Source organism: Marmota monax, unplaced genomic scaffold, assembly GCF_021218885.2.
Source record: "Marmota monax isolate L192 unplaced genomic scaffold, Marmota_monax_Labrador192_F-V1.1 WCK01_AAM20220418_F8-fsc00048, whole genome shotgun sequence".
Taxonomy (NCBI): domain Eukaryota; kingdom Metazoa; phylum Chordata; class Mammalia; order Rodentia; family Sciuridae; genus Marmota; species Marmota monax.
The window spans coordinates 8074098-8087240 of record NW_026694895.1 but is presented as its reverse complement, the minus strand read 5'-3'; positions in this window follow the sequence as shown (position 1 = coordinate 8087240).

Below are 13143 nucleotides of genomic sequence, written 5' to 3'. Positions count from 1 at the left end.
TGTGCTTAGCATTTTTGCTGCCTTTCATTAGGGACAGTGATTTATTATTCATATTTCCTTGTAATTTCCATATCAGGTTTTGGTATTAGGGTGCCCTTGAATGTATTACTTTCTTTTTACTAACTTTTCTAGAACTTCTTAGTGCCCATAAACCTCATCTCTATTTCTTGTTTCAGCAGGTCTTCTTTTGATATATTCCCACCTTGCCAATAATAATTAAGGCAGCTGATGGTTAGTAATTAACTCCAAGGTCAAGAATAAATTAGTATACATTTGAATTATAATCTTTTGATTTACAGCAGCTCTAAAGTGAAGGTAATTAAATGTTATAGTCTTGAATTGTCATCAAATCTTTAAAGATGGATATTTAAATAGTCCATTTAAATAAAAAAAATTGAAATGAAAACTAAAGTGTTTGTGAGCATTCTTACTACCATTTCCACAATTTAAAAATTATTGTTGTTGTTGTTATTATTGTTATCATCATCATCATTATTATTATTATTTGGTTTTCTTTACTGAAACACTTTTGTGGCCTTGAAGAAAGTAAACAAGGAACATTTAAATTGTTCCTATATTTTTCTACTGGTTTAACTTTGCTAAACTATTGTGAGTCAATGATGCAAAGTGGTGTTGATTTGCATGTTTAGTCAAGTGAATTTTTTTTCAAAATATGGTTATTAAATGTTTAGTATCTCTATGGAGGGTAAAATAAGAATAAATAATTTCTTACTAATAGAAGAAATATGGTGTTTGCAGAACAAACAAACAAAAATTTCAATGCTAATTGCTTTATTGCAGTAAGGAGATTCTGGTATCTCCTCCCCTGGGACTAGTTCCAAATGCTGCAATTCCCTGTATCCTTAAATACAATGGTAGCTTTGATTTGATATTTAAATCAGGTGATCATTAGAAATTCAATTTTTATTAATTGAATAAATAATAAAATTCAGATTTTATTAATAAATAAAAACTGGTTAGGAAAACACTTGATATGTGCAGTAGGAATCTTCCATAGACTTTAAATTTTTAAATTGTTTTTCTTTGCTCAGAAAGAGATTTAAGCTATTTTTTAAAACTCCACGTTGTTTTAATGACATTAATGATTGCAGGGTGACACTGTCCAGAAGCATCTTTGTTTTAAGTGCTTCCATCTCTCAGTAACTGTGTTTTTCATCTCCATTTTATGGATTGAAATGTGTTGCCTACTCACTGAAATCCAAATTGCTCTTATGCAAGGTGATACAACTTGAATGAGAGCAATGTCATAAAACAGTTTTCTATTGAGCTCTTGTGTTTGCATGAACCTGCTCAGATGTTTTAATGGAAATCCAGGGCTGAGGAACTTTTTCTCAGTCATTCCTATTCCTTCTGTCCCCTATCACTGAGTGAAGGGACTCATGGTATTCCCTCAGAGGGAATTTCAAGATAATTAAGCTGGGAAAGCTTTCTGTTTTCTAAGAGTAACTAAAAATTTGAGATTTAACAATTAAACTCTTTGTTTTTAATTATTTGGGGATTTTTAGAAAATATATGTTCTGTCCTTTCTGACACTTGAAAAGATGAATTGTTCTATGTGCTATCTTCATCATATATTTATAGTATTTAATCTTTACAATAACTAGGGATGTTAGATAATGTCATCTGTGCTTTTTTTCCCCCCAGTACTGGGGATTGAACCCAGGGTGCTCTTAACACTGAGCTATAGTCCCAACCCATTCTTCATTTTATTTTTGTAGCAGGGTCTTGCTAAGTTGCTGGAGCTAGCCTAAAACTTGGAAGCCTCCTGCCCCAGCCTTCTGAGTAGCTGGGATTATAGCAAGCACATCACAGAGGATAAAGCTCAAACTTGGAGACATTATAAGGCATATCTTTGAGACAAGATCACAAAAGTAGTAAATATCAGAGCATGTACCAAATCCAAGCATTTTTAAATCCATAACCATGATCTTGTATTGCATTAAGTGAGGGTGGCTAGTGCCCATTTAGAAGGATGTTTAGAGAGGTGGTACCATGCCCTGAACAGTTGTTCATATGATATGACATGTAAGACACTGTGAGGACTTATTCAAAAATCCTTTGTGACATTGCCTAAAATGATACATGTTCAACTATGGCAGATGCATACTTGACTTTAAAATGAGTGTCATTTTCTTATTTCCATGAGTTAGCAGATCTCCTTATCAAAACTCAAAAGAGATATAAATGAAATCTCAGCTTTTCTCTTCCACCCAATTCAAATTCTATAACCTTAAAATTCCACAAATAACCAATATTCTAATTTTTTACATGAAAGTTAGCAAAAACAGAATGGAATTTGAGTATTTTGAAACTTTGGGAAATAGGAAAAGCTATCCTTAAATGTCATTTACAACTACCTTTCTTTGCCAAAAGCATAGCCACATGGTTAATATTTATGATAGTCTTATATTTCTTATACTTAAAGCTATATTTTAATTTCATTGCTAAAAGAAACGGTCATTTCTTAATCATTGTTATATACATCTTGTAGAAAAATAGGATTATAGGTAGCATTGGTGGGATAGTCAACAAAATCTCAATCTCTCTTTTAACTCCACAGGTCTTAATGGCCTAAAGGATCTCATTACCTTTAAGTTTACCAGACAGTCTCCAAAATTTGTTTCTTATAAAGTTGAACACTGGTTCTAGGTAAATGCCATAAAAGTATCACACAGTTTAGCATGCTGTTCTGGTGTGTCTCTCAGAACCTCAGCTCCTTTCTTAGACTGAAGGTGTGGCTGCAGAAAATGAATGACTCACACCTGAAATCCTTTGGGCAACTGGAGCTACAGCATCAAAAGGGTCTGGGGATATTGAAGAGTCCTCTCCTGATTATTAGGGGACCAAATAACCCTTGCCTGGCTTTCAGGAAGGATATAGCAGTCAGAAGCAATCTCATAGCACTAGGTCCAGGGTAGGTACATCCAAAATGAATTCCTTGCTTAGCTTCTCTGCTTTCATATCTTGCTTCCTTCATTCTCACTGGTCTCTTCTGGGAGCAGTCCCTCAAAAAATAACTTGCAGAAGAATTGTAGTCTCCAGTTCTACTGTTAGGCAACTGGACCTAAGACCCATTGCAATTTAACCAACAGAAATGATCTCCCATGCCTGTGTTTACAGAGTGGGCCTGGGTTCAATTTGAGATACAAATATATATCTATATCTATATCTCCATTAAATTTTATGATTATGTTTTCCTTTTCTAGAGGGAGGGAGAGGGTAGAGGGAGACTAGAGTTATATATTGTGAAGGTTACATTGCAATGAATTTCCACAAACTATGAGTGTGGAAAGAAATGTTTCATATCATTGGTATTTTTGAGGTGATTACCAAAAGTCTGATACATAGCAAGGCCACAATGAGTGGTGATCACCTTCTTTCTTTTTGTATGTTTTGGAAAGGATTTTATAATCACTTTTATGTCTGCCTGCTCCAGATTTTATTGTCTCCTACCTATCTCTCCTGCTGGCAGCATCTCACTGTGTTTTATGTTTTGTCAGTTGTAGCCAGACTGAAATACAGCAGACACAAAACAGAAGCTGATTTTACCCCATCTGATGTGGACACTGTTAATTTATAACAAAGCTGTTTTGCCATTGCTGGGGGGGAGGGGGGAGCAAACAGTTGGTTTGATGGAAAAGCTTCCCTAATCCCTGGAGAACAGTGAGTTCAGATGTGATGTAAGCTGACAGAGGGTGAAAAAAAAATAATCTTCAGGCTGATAAGTGAGTGCAGCTATGATGGACTGGGCTGGATGGCATTTGCAGAGAACACAGGGTAACCTGCGGTGGCAGTGCACTTGCGAAAGGTGACATTGGGAAATGATGTTAATCAGTTTGCCAGTATTTACAGGAATGACAGAATGATAAAAAATGTAGAATCGAGATTCTGTATGAAGTTCACATGGAAAGGAGATTTGCCTGCTTTAATTCCTTTTAAGATTATTGTTCTCAGTTGATATTTTCCTAAACACCAGTAGAGGCCTCCAGACACTTCATTAAGTAAACAAACACCCCAGGATCCTAACACTGTCCATAGGCAGGGGAGAGCCAGCGACATGGGGAGGAATCAGTGCAATCTTTGATGGTTTCTGTGAGAATGAGTTGTAATTAGAGAAAATGGAAAACTTTGCAGTGTGATGTGCCTGAATGCCCATAAAAAATAAAATACTTGGTCTAGAATGAAAGGAGGTCATGATAAGTGTGATTATCGTTATTCTGGATCACATTTAATTATCACAAGGTAGGCATTTCACTGTTGATTTATTATGTTGTTAGTGAGCCATTTCTCTCAAGCCACTTAATTTGCCCAGCATTCTTATAATCAAAACACCACAGTTGGAGAAGAACAGAAACAAGGTAATTCATAGACCTCCAACCCAAGCTATTTGGCAAGGACAACTTTTCTGTCCTTTTGGCATAGGAAGTTTTAAACTGAGCACAGTGCTAGAGGAAGGGTTGCTAAATAGGTACTAACCATGAAAGCTTTACAAAATATGTAGCTAACCTAATGCATAAAGAGCCTTCTAATAAGCAATGAAAGCACCTATTTTGTTAAGCATGCATGTATTTTTATGTATGATCATATGTAAGTGCCAAGATCTGCGTGACCATGGTTGATTTTTCTTCCAAGATTTAATGAGTAATCAGTTAGTTCTCCAGTTCCATGATGCTCTCAGGTATCTGCCAGTGCAGGATAGATGCTCCTTCTGAGGTAAATGTCCTTCATATTCTGATATCATTGATAGAATCCTCTAGGCACCAATACCTCGCTGACTCGCTGACTCCTTTAAGCTACTTCAGCAGCTTTTTTATATATGACATACTTGTCTGGACTGTACCTTTAGCTGACAGTATAAATCCACTCGTTTTGCTGTAAAGTTAATTGATTTTAGCTAATTAGGAGCATTTGGGGGGCCCTAATTTGATAAGGAAGTGTGAATGCATTTCTCTCCCTCCCCCAGTAGGATTTTTATTTGCTGAGGTATTAGGAGAGTGTTAATTGGGCTCTGTTCTTCTGTCACATGGATGATTTCTAAAAAGAACTTACCATATAGACAAATGGGTCCGAGAGAATGCTGGGTGTTAGTCATTTGCATGATTTGTCAAGCGAGGTTGTTCACTTCTGGAACAGAATCGGAAAGGCATGAGTGTGTGTATGCCAAGATAGGCTGATGGTTCTTTGCCTTTCACAATGTTGCTCAAAGTTGAGGGCCCCTCCTCCCCATTTCAGAACCTCTCAGGAGGCTGCAGAAATATGTGTGTCTCTTCAGTCACTGTCATTCTCTCCCTACCCTCCAGCATCCCGACTGTGGCCCTCTTTAATTTTCATGCGAAAGTCACAGGTTTTGAAAAATTCACTGGCCCTGCAGTATTTGCAGAAGATCTTTTGAAGGGTTTGGGCCCTGGGATTCCTTTGTTCACTCTCTTCTGCTGAAGGCAGAAAAGCTGGGCTGACTGTCTGTGTGTGTGCCTGGAGCTGCGAAGCAGAGGGAAACAAACAGCAGAGCCTGGAGTTCCTGCAAGGAGCTTGTTTGTGGATGGAACCCATACAGTGTCTTTGTTTACAAGTGGAGATTTTCATGGGGAAAGGCTGGGGTATGCATAAAAAGGAGCTTGAAACAAGGAGCCATTTAGGAAAGGAGGAAAGGGATGTCTGACAACATTTTAAATTTTGTGGCTGTGGGAAATGCTCATTGATATAATGTGAGCTTTCTGTGAAGATATGGTTGCTCTCGAAGGTGAACACTTTGTTCTCTATTTTTATTTCTTGTAGTTTTACACTAATCATTCACACATTTGCCTCCCATTCTGCTTATGACCAGTTGGTTAACAACAGAAGTAACTAAAAATCATTTCTGAGCATCCTCCAGTAATTATATTCTTCCATTTTGATTCTGCAAATCAAATCTCAAATGTTACTTTCACTACCAAAAGGCCAATTGAATTGTTTTTTTTTCTTTTTCTTTTTTTAATTGTTGGTTGTTCAAAACATTACATAGTTCTTGATATATCATCTTTCACACTTTGCTTCAAGTGGGTTATGAACTCCCCTTTTTAGCCCATATACAGATTGCAGAATCACATCAATTACACATCCATTGATTTACATATTGCCATACTAGTGACTGTCATGTTCTGCTACCTTTCCTATCCTCTACTATCCGCCCTCCCCTCCTCTCCCCACCCCTCTTCTCTCTCTACCCCCTCTACTGACCTTCATTTCTCCCCCTTGTATTATTTTTCCCTTTCCCCTCATTTCCTCTTGTATGTTCTTTTGTATAACCCTGAGGGTCTCCTTCCATTTCCATGCAATTTCCCTTTTCTCTCCCTTTCCCTCCCACCTCTCATCTCTGTTTAATGTTAATCTTCTTCTCATGCTCTTCGTCCCTACTCTGTTCTTAGTTACTCTCCTTATATCAAAGAAGACATTTGGCATTTGTTTTTTAGGGATTGGCTAGCTTCACTTAGCATAATCTGCTCTAGTGCCATCCATTTCCCTGCAAATTCTATGATTTTGTCATTTTTTAATGCAGAGTAATACTCCATTGTGTATAAATGCCACATTTTTTTAATCCATTCGTCTATTGAAGGGCATCTGGGTTGGTTCCACAGTCTTGCTATTGTGAATTGAGCTGCTATGAACATCGATGTAGCAGTGTCCCTGTAGCATGCTCTTTTTAGGTCTTTAGGGAATAGACCAAGAAGGGGAATAGCTGGGTCAAATGGTGGCTCCATTCCCAGCTTTCCAGGAAATCTCCATACTGCTTTCCAAATTGGCTGCACCAATTTGCAGTCCCACCAGCAATGTACAAGTGTACCCTTTTCCCCACATCCTCGCCAGCACTTGTTGTTGTTTGACTTCATGAAAAAATGCTCACCATCTCTAGCAGTCAGAGAAATGCAAATCAAAACCACCCTAAGATACCATCTCACTCCAGTAAGATTGGCAGCCATTATGAAGTCAAACAACAACAAGTGCTGGCCAATTGAATTGTTCACTGGAAATATCTGCTGCTGTTTGCTGTTTTCAATCTTTGAATTGTACAATGGAATAGGATAGAGGGAAGGAAGCCCTAGCAGAGTACATGGCTCTCTGAAAGAAACCTTAATGAAGGGACATGAGCATGATGTTTGAAGATTCCATTTGTCCCTTGTTTATAAACCTATTTCCTTGATTTTGTGAGTCTTGGTTGTCTCCATCATAAGATGAAGATTAACAGTGCCAATTTTCTAGCATAATTATGTAATTGTTTAATAATTTTTTTTTTGCATTCTGATGTTCATCGTTGGCCCTTTTAAATTTTAAAACAAAATTCGCAACCATTTAACACTGGTTAAATGTAGGTGCTTAATAAATGTGTCCCATTAATATAAGCTTCATGAGCATGAAGCATGTGTCTCATCACCATTATGTCTTCAGCTTTTTGTGGTAAAAACTCGAGAGACATTTGTTGCATAGCTGAAAAAGGGTTAGTTGTTAGAGCATCTAATATTAATATTATTGCTCTTTTTGTGGTTAAAATTTTATAGCTAGCTGGACACAGTGGCATATGCCTGTAATCCCAGCAGCTTGGGAGGCTGAGGAAGGAGAATCATGAGTTCAAAGCAGCCTCAGCAAAATGAGGCACAAAGTAACTCAGGGAGACCCTGTCTCTAAATAAAATACAAAATAGGGCTGGGGATGTGGCTTAGTGGTCGAGTGCCCTGAATTCAATTCTTGGTTAATCCCCCCCCAATTTTTTATATCTAAAAATTTTCCAGCAAATTATGTAAAAGTAGAATCATTATCCCCTTGTAGAAAGTTATTGAAGAGGCTGAAGTGAATTAAACTTCCATGTTAACAACATGGGGAAAGATGAGCAAATCAAAGCCAGGAAAAAGTAGAAAGATTAAATTCTATATATAAGAAATCAATAAAATCATGTTCTTATAAATAATAAAGTTAAATTAAAAATACAATCAATGAAATAGAAACAAATCTGAAATAGAGAAAACCAATAGACCAAATTTAAAATTCTTAGTATAACTGACCCAAAGAACAAAGAGAAAATAAAACACTGCTAATGCCAGCAACTTTTAAGCATTGTTAATAAGGATACTAACAAAATTAAAAAGTTAATATTAAAATTAAAAATTTTAAAAAGAAAGTTAATATTAAGGACTGGGGATATAGCTCAGTTGCCAGAGGGCTTGCCTTGCATGTACAAGGCCCTGGGTTCGATCCCCAGCACCACACAGAAAAAGTTAATATTAATATTATCACTATGATATGATACCTGAGAATATCAACTTCATGGAGGAAAAATTTAATTTGGCTCATGGTTTCCATCCATGGTCAGCTGGCTCCACTGATTCCGGCCTTTGATGAGACAGAAGAATATTGTGGTGGCTAAAGTGTATGGCAGAAGCCGCTCACCTTATGGCATCCAAGAAGCAAAGAAAAAGAGAGAAAGGGAGGAACTAGAGAAAAGATAACCCCCCAGTGGCCTACTTCTCCATCTAGGCTGGACCTCCTATAATTTCTACCACCTTCCAATAGTCTGCTCAATAATGAACTTATCAATCAATGGATTAACCCATTGGTGAGCTCAGAGGCCTCATGATCCAATCACTTCCCAAAAGCCTCATCTCTGAACCTTGCTTCACTGGGTACCAAGTCTTCAACACATGAGCCTTTGGGGGACATTCCAGATTTAGAATGTATCAATTGAGAAAATGTTAATCATTAGAAGAAGTGGAAAAAGTTCATGAAACACAACACTTACCAAAGGTGACACATTCTAAATGTTCATATGTGTTTCAAGGAAATTGAGCCAGATTAATACCTTGTAATCAGTATTTAGTGCTAATAAATGAAAACATGTAATTTTTAATAGTCAAAGCATTTTATTATGTAGATACATTATAACCCATTTTTAAAACTACCTTCACCTAAACATTTTAGATCGGTTTCAAATTGCTGCCATTCCAAATAGTAGCTGCATGGACTCCCTTTAAAAATTCTGTGGTGTTCCGCCTCTGGCAATCTGTCATACATGTCCCATTCCACCATCACTCACTGCCAGTCACACACTATTCAGATGACAGTGGAAGTGCCCTCCCAATGCACCCAAGGATCTCAATCATCTGAGAACTCTTTGCCCAAATGGCATTTTATAAGCTTATTCTGAAATAATGTGGCTGGAGACCATTCCTGTTTGGAGATTTTCAAAGGTCTATGTAAAGAAATAATTGAAGATTCATTACTTAATCTTTCCTGTGCTAGTTGGGGAGGCTGGAACACTGATACAATTGCTTAAAATTTTTAAAATAATCTTTTGGACAATTTTAACCTAAATACTCTCAGGCTTTAATTTCACAAGCATAATTTAAATTCCTAGTCGTGTTCCAATTTTTCAGGTTTTCTCGTACAACCAAATTCTGGTTTGAATTAAAAAGAACAGAAAGAAAGAGGGAAAATGAACCAGAAGAATAGCTCTGGATACATATGAATTCCTCATTTGTCTCAACACTACATTTCCATCTAAGTGAATGCAGATTAGATTTTCAAAGTGGTAGATAGGTGTTCATAATTCATTACTTTATAGTTCAAAAGCAAGGGCAATGTGTATTCCTGTGTCACCATAAATGTAAACAAGAGCTAAGGAGTATTATTCTGACTTTATTGCAGCGAGATTATTCACAGAAATGAAGACCTTTCTTCATGTGAGATGCAACACCTACACTGGTGAATATAGCTTTCTCTGGTAGTTTTCTAGGACAGAGAGAATAAAGAGGAGATAAAGCCACTGAGTGAGCTGCCGAAGCAAACCTGGTCAGGGACTCAAACCCTATAAAATTGGAATTGAGTCAAGCTTGGAGGGAAACTCCCTCCCCAGTGTGTCTGGTGGATAACATGTCCTTCTTTTAAAATTGTTTGGCAAGATAAGCAAACTCGTAACTGTTTAGCATCACTTTCCTAGGATAATGTATCTTAAGGAAGGAATGATTCAATTGTCTGATAAATAAACTTAAATGGGGTTTTGCATCCATTTCATTCTTTTTAATCTGTCATGTTATTCCAGTTTATAGTGAGTCCGACTTGTCTGAATTGCTAGAAAACATTTCAATAAAAACAAAGAATAGAATGAAGAAATGTGCCATCATCATTTTTATTTTCTCATGTGTTTGAAAAAAAGTTTTTATTGACTCTGAGACGAGGGTAACTTTGAGTGGCCACTGTCTGGGGGTAATTTGCTGGATAGACTTGTGCACTGACCTGTGACATTTGCTAAAGTGCTTATTTGTTTATTTTTCACCCTTCCAAAGTTGAAAAGCCATATTAGACTTTCCATAAGGTAGAGAGAAGCTGCTTCAAATCCAAAGGAAGGTGATAATGTAGTAGGATCAAGGCATCAATTGTTCTTCAAATAAAATCTGTGAAAAAATTTAAATGAACATCTGTTTGAAGAATAGAGCTATTAAAGGGAGTGTTCTGCACAAACAATATGCCATGCAGAATAGTTGTACAAATAATGCTGTGAAATTGTTTAATTAACTCATAAAGCAGGGAATCTAGTAAAGGAAGTGTATGCAGTACACTCTGGAGATGTTTGACAGTCTTCAAGAGCAGATGTGATTATGATTATAATTATTTGAGTAAATTGAGCCATAATTTCTCTTTCTGTTGTAAAATAAGGTACATTATGAATCCTAAATTGGATAAACCTTTAAGCATAAATAATTCATGCAAATCTTGACTTTTGTTGGAGTGACAGCATTTTATCATTTTCTTCATTTCATGGAAGTATACTTTTGTAAATAAAGCTGAGAAGAATAAGTATTCAATGTGTGACTTGAAAGTATCCACATTTGATTTTATGTGTGCTTTGTAGAAATTGGTTTCAATATTTTATAGATATTCTTTTCACCATAGATTTGGATGTCCACAAATGAATACGTTTTTGCTCCTAGGAAGTACCAATTATTTATAAGATCATGGTGTGTAGTGGATATGAAGTAATTTACTTTTTTAATACCAAAGAAATGCAGTCAGAGACCTTACAATATTGAACATGAAGGCTACAACAGCATTTTTTGTGTGTGTGAGGTCAACTAGTTTTACCTGAAGTAGATTCATTGACCATACATTATGTATCAAGTTTGTTTAATATTATTATGCAAATTTATTAAATTGAGGCTACTCTATTCTTTTTCATTCTTCTTCATTTTGGAAATTGCATATTTTTGCATTCATAACTTTAGTTAGTAATTGCAGCAATGTTACGTTTTCTGTATATTGCCTTTATCACTCTTATTAACTGAAATTACTGCTGGAAGGAAATTAATCAGACAAATTAGTATGCTTATTCATGAAACCTAGATTACAGTAAACCCCAAGATTAAGACTAATGAAACAATTACTTATATAATCATTACTGAAAATGGGAACATTGCTCAGATATCTGACAGTGACTGCAGCAGCCTTTGGAAGTAGACAAATGAATGTGTTTTTCTTGACTGCTCTTTCATGAAAGCAAGATTATTATCACCTGCTGGGAGTTTTGCTTTTATATTCAACATTTTCTTGGGTAAAAGGTCTCTGTTTACTAGGAAGAGGAAAATCCAGTTTTCTCCAGTGGGCTTCTTTCCTTGAAACTTAAGCTCTTCTGAATCTGACATTTCCAAATTTAAAATGTAGATACTCAGGGCATGATGCTTTTGCATGAGAATAAACACTGCACTAAAAGTGAGATTACTTAACTAAAGTACTTTCTAAAAGCCCATCTAAAGTTTTTAACTTAAATTAATGACATTTTAAAAAGCAAAAGTTGCAATAGGCTTACAGTGGAAATTCAGAATGTCCTCCATGTATCCAGAGACAATCATTGTTCCATTGTTTCTCCTTCTATTTTCTGGTGGTCACCTTCATGTTGAATAGCTTTTCTGGACTGGAGATGTTAGTGGGAAGTTGGTGATTTTTCTACTACTACAGTGGAAGATATTAGTCACACCACTTCCTGCATCCTGTTCCCACTCCTAAAAGTGTTTTGAGTAAAAACTTCATCATTTATCCTTGAAAAGATAAGTAGTACTTTTGAAGTATTAATTTCTTGTTCTGTGGAATCCACACACATTCCCCTGGTTCTCACATCGTAGAGTGACAGGATGAGCATTCCCAACATTTCCTTATGCTGTTTTCCTCCATATTTTGGTTGCAGGAGAGAAAATAGGACTCTCGGTGAAATTTGAACTTTGGATAAATAATAACTGGTTTCTAAGTGCAAGTATGTCCTAGACGTCTTTCATTTATGAAATACAAAACATAAATGATATTTGATTAACTACATGAGAGTAAGAAGAATTTATTGAGATGACACCAAAAACAAGCTAATCAATTAATTCATCCTACAAAATTCTCAGCATGTTATAAATTTAGGGTACTAGATACTTCTAGGCCAGATTTAGGAGGTGAAGTTGAAGTCAGGATGATGGTTGGAAAGTTCTATTTAAGGAGCAGTTAGATACCCAGATCATTTTCCCAAGCCTGCACATACACTCAGAATGCTGTGTCTCACCCAAGAAGAGAAGTTCCATTTCGTTCCTGAAAAATTGATACAGGGAGGCTCAGCAGGAAAACTAAAGGCAGGGTGTGACCTTGCACTGAAATGAAGATTGAATAAAAGTCTATATTCCATGCAGGGAGTGCCCTGGTTGGCCCTCTTCTTCTTCTTTTTTTTTTTTTTTTTTGCTCTCAGAATGGTGATGGCAGCCTAATTTTGCAGGAGTCTAGATGATTCCATGCTTGAGTCAAAAGACTGTCTCAAAACAAAAGTCTTACAAAAACTATCATGAGGAAGCCTCAAGTGAAATAGCATGGTCCCTATCTGTATCACTGTGGCCAAGGCTGTTAGTCCAAAGCCTTTGTTAACAAAAAGAGCCTTCAATTATTTTTTAGGACCCCTCCCTTAAACCTAAATTCTTGCCCAGGAAAAATCAAATACTTGCAATTTCTAATGTAAAAGACGGAAGACCAAAACGAAAAAGTAGAAAAGAAGAACTGAGAAGAAACTAAGTTGATAAAGAAGAGAGAATAATAAATTGTAATTAAACTTCTTAGTAAGATAAGATACTGCATTTG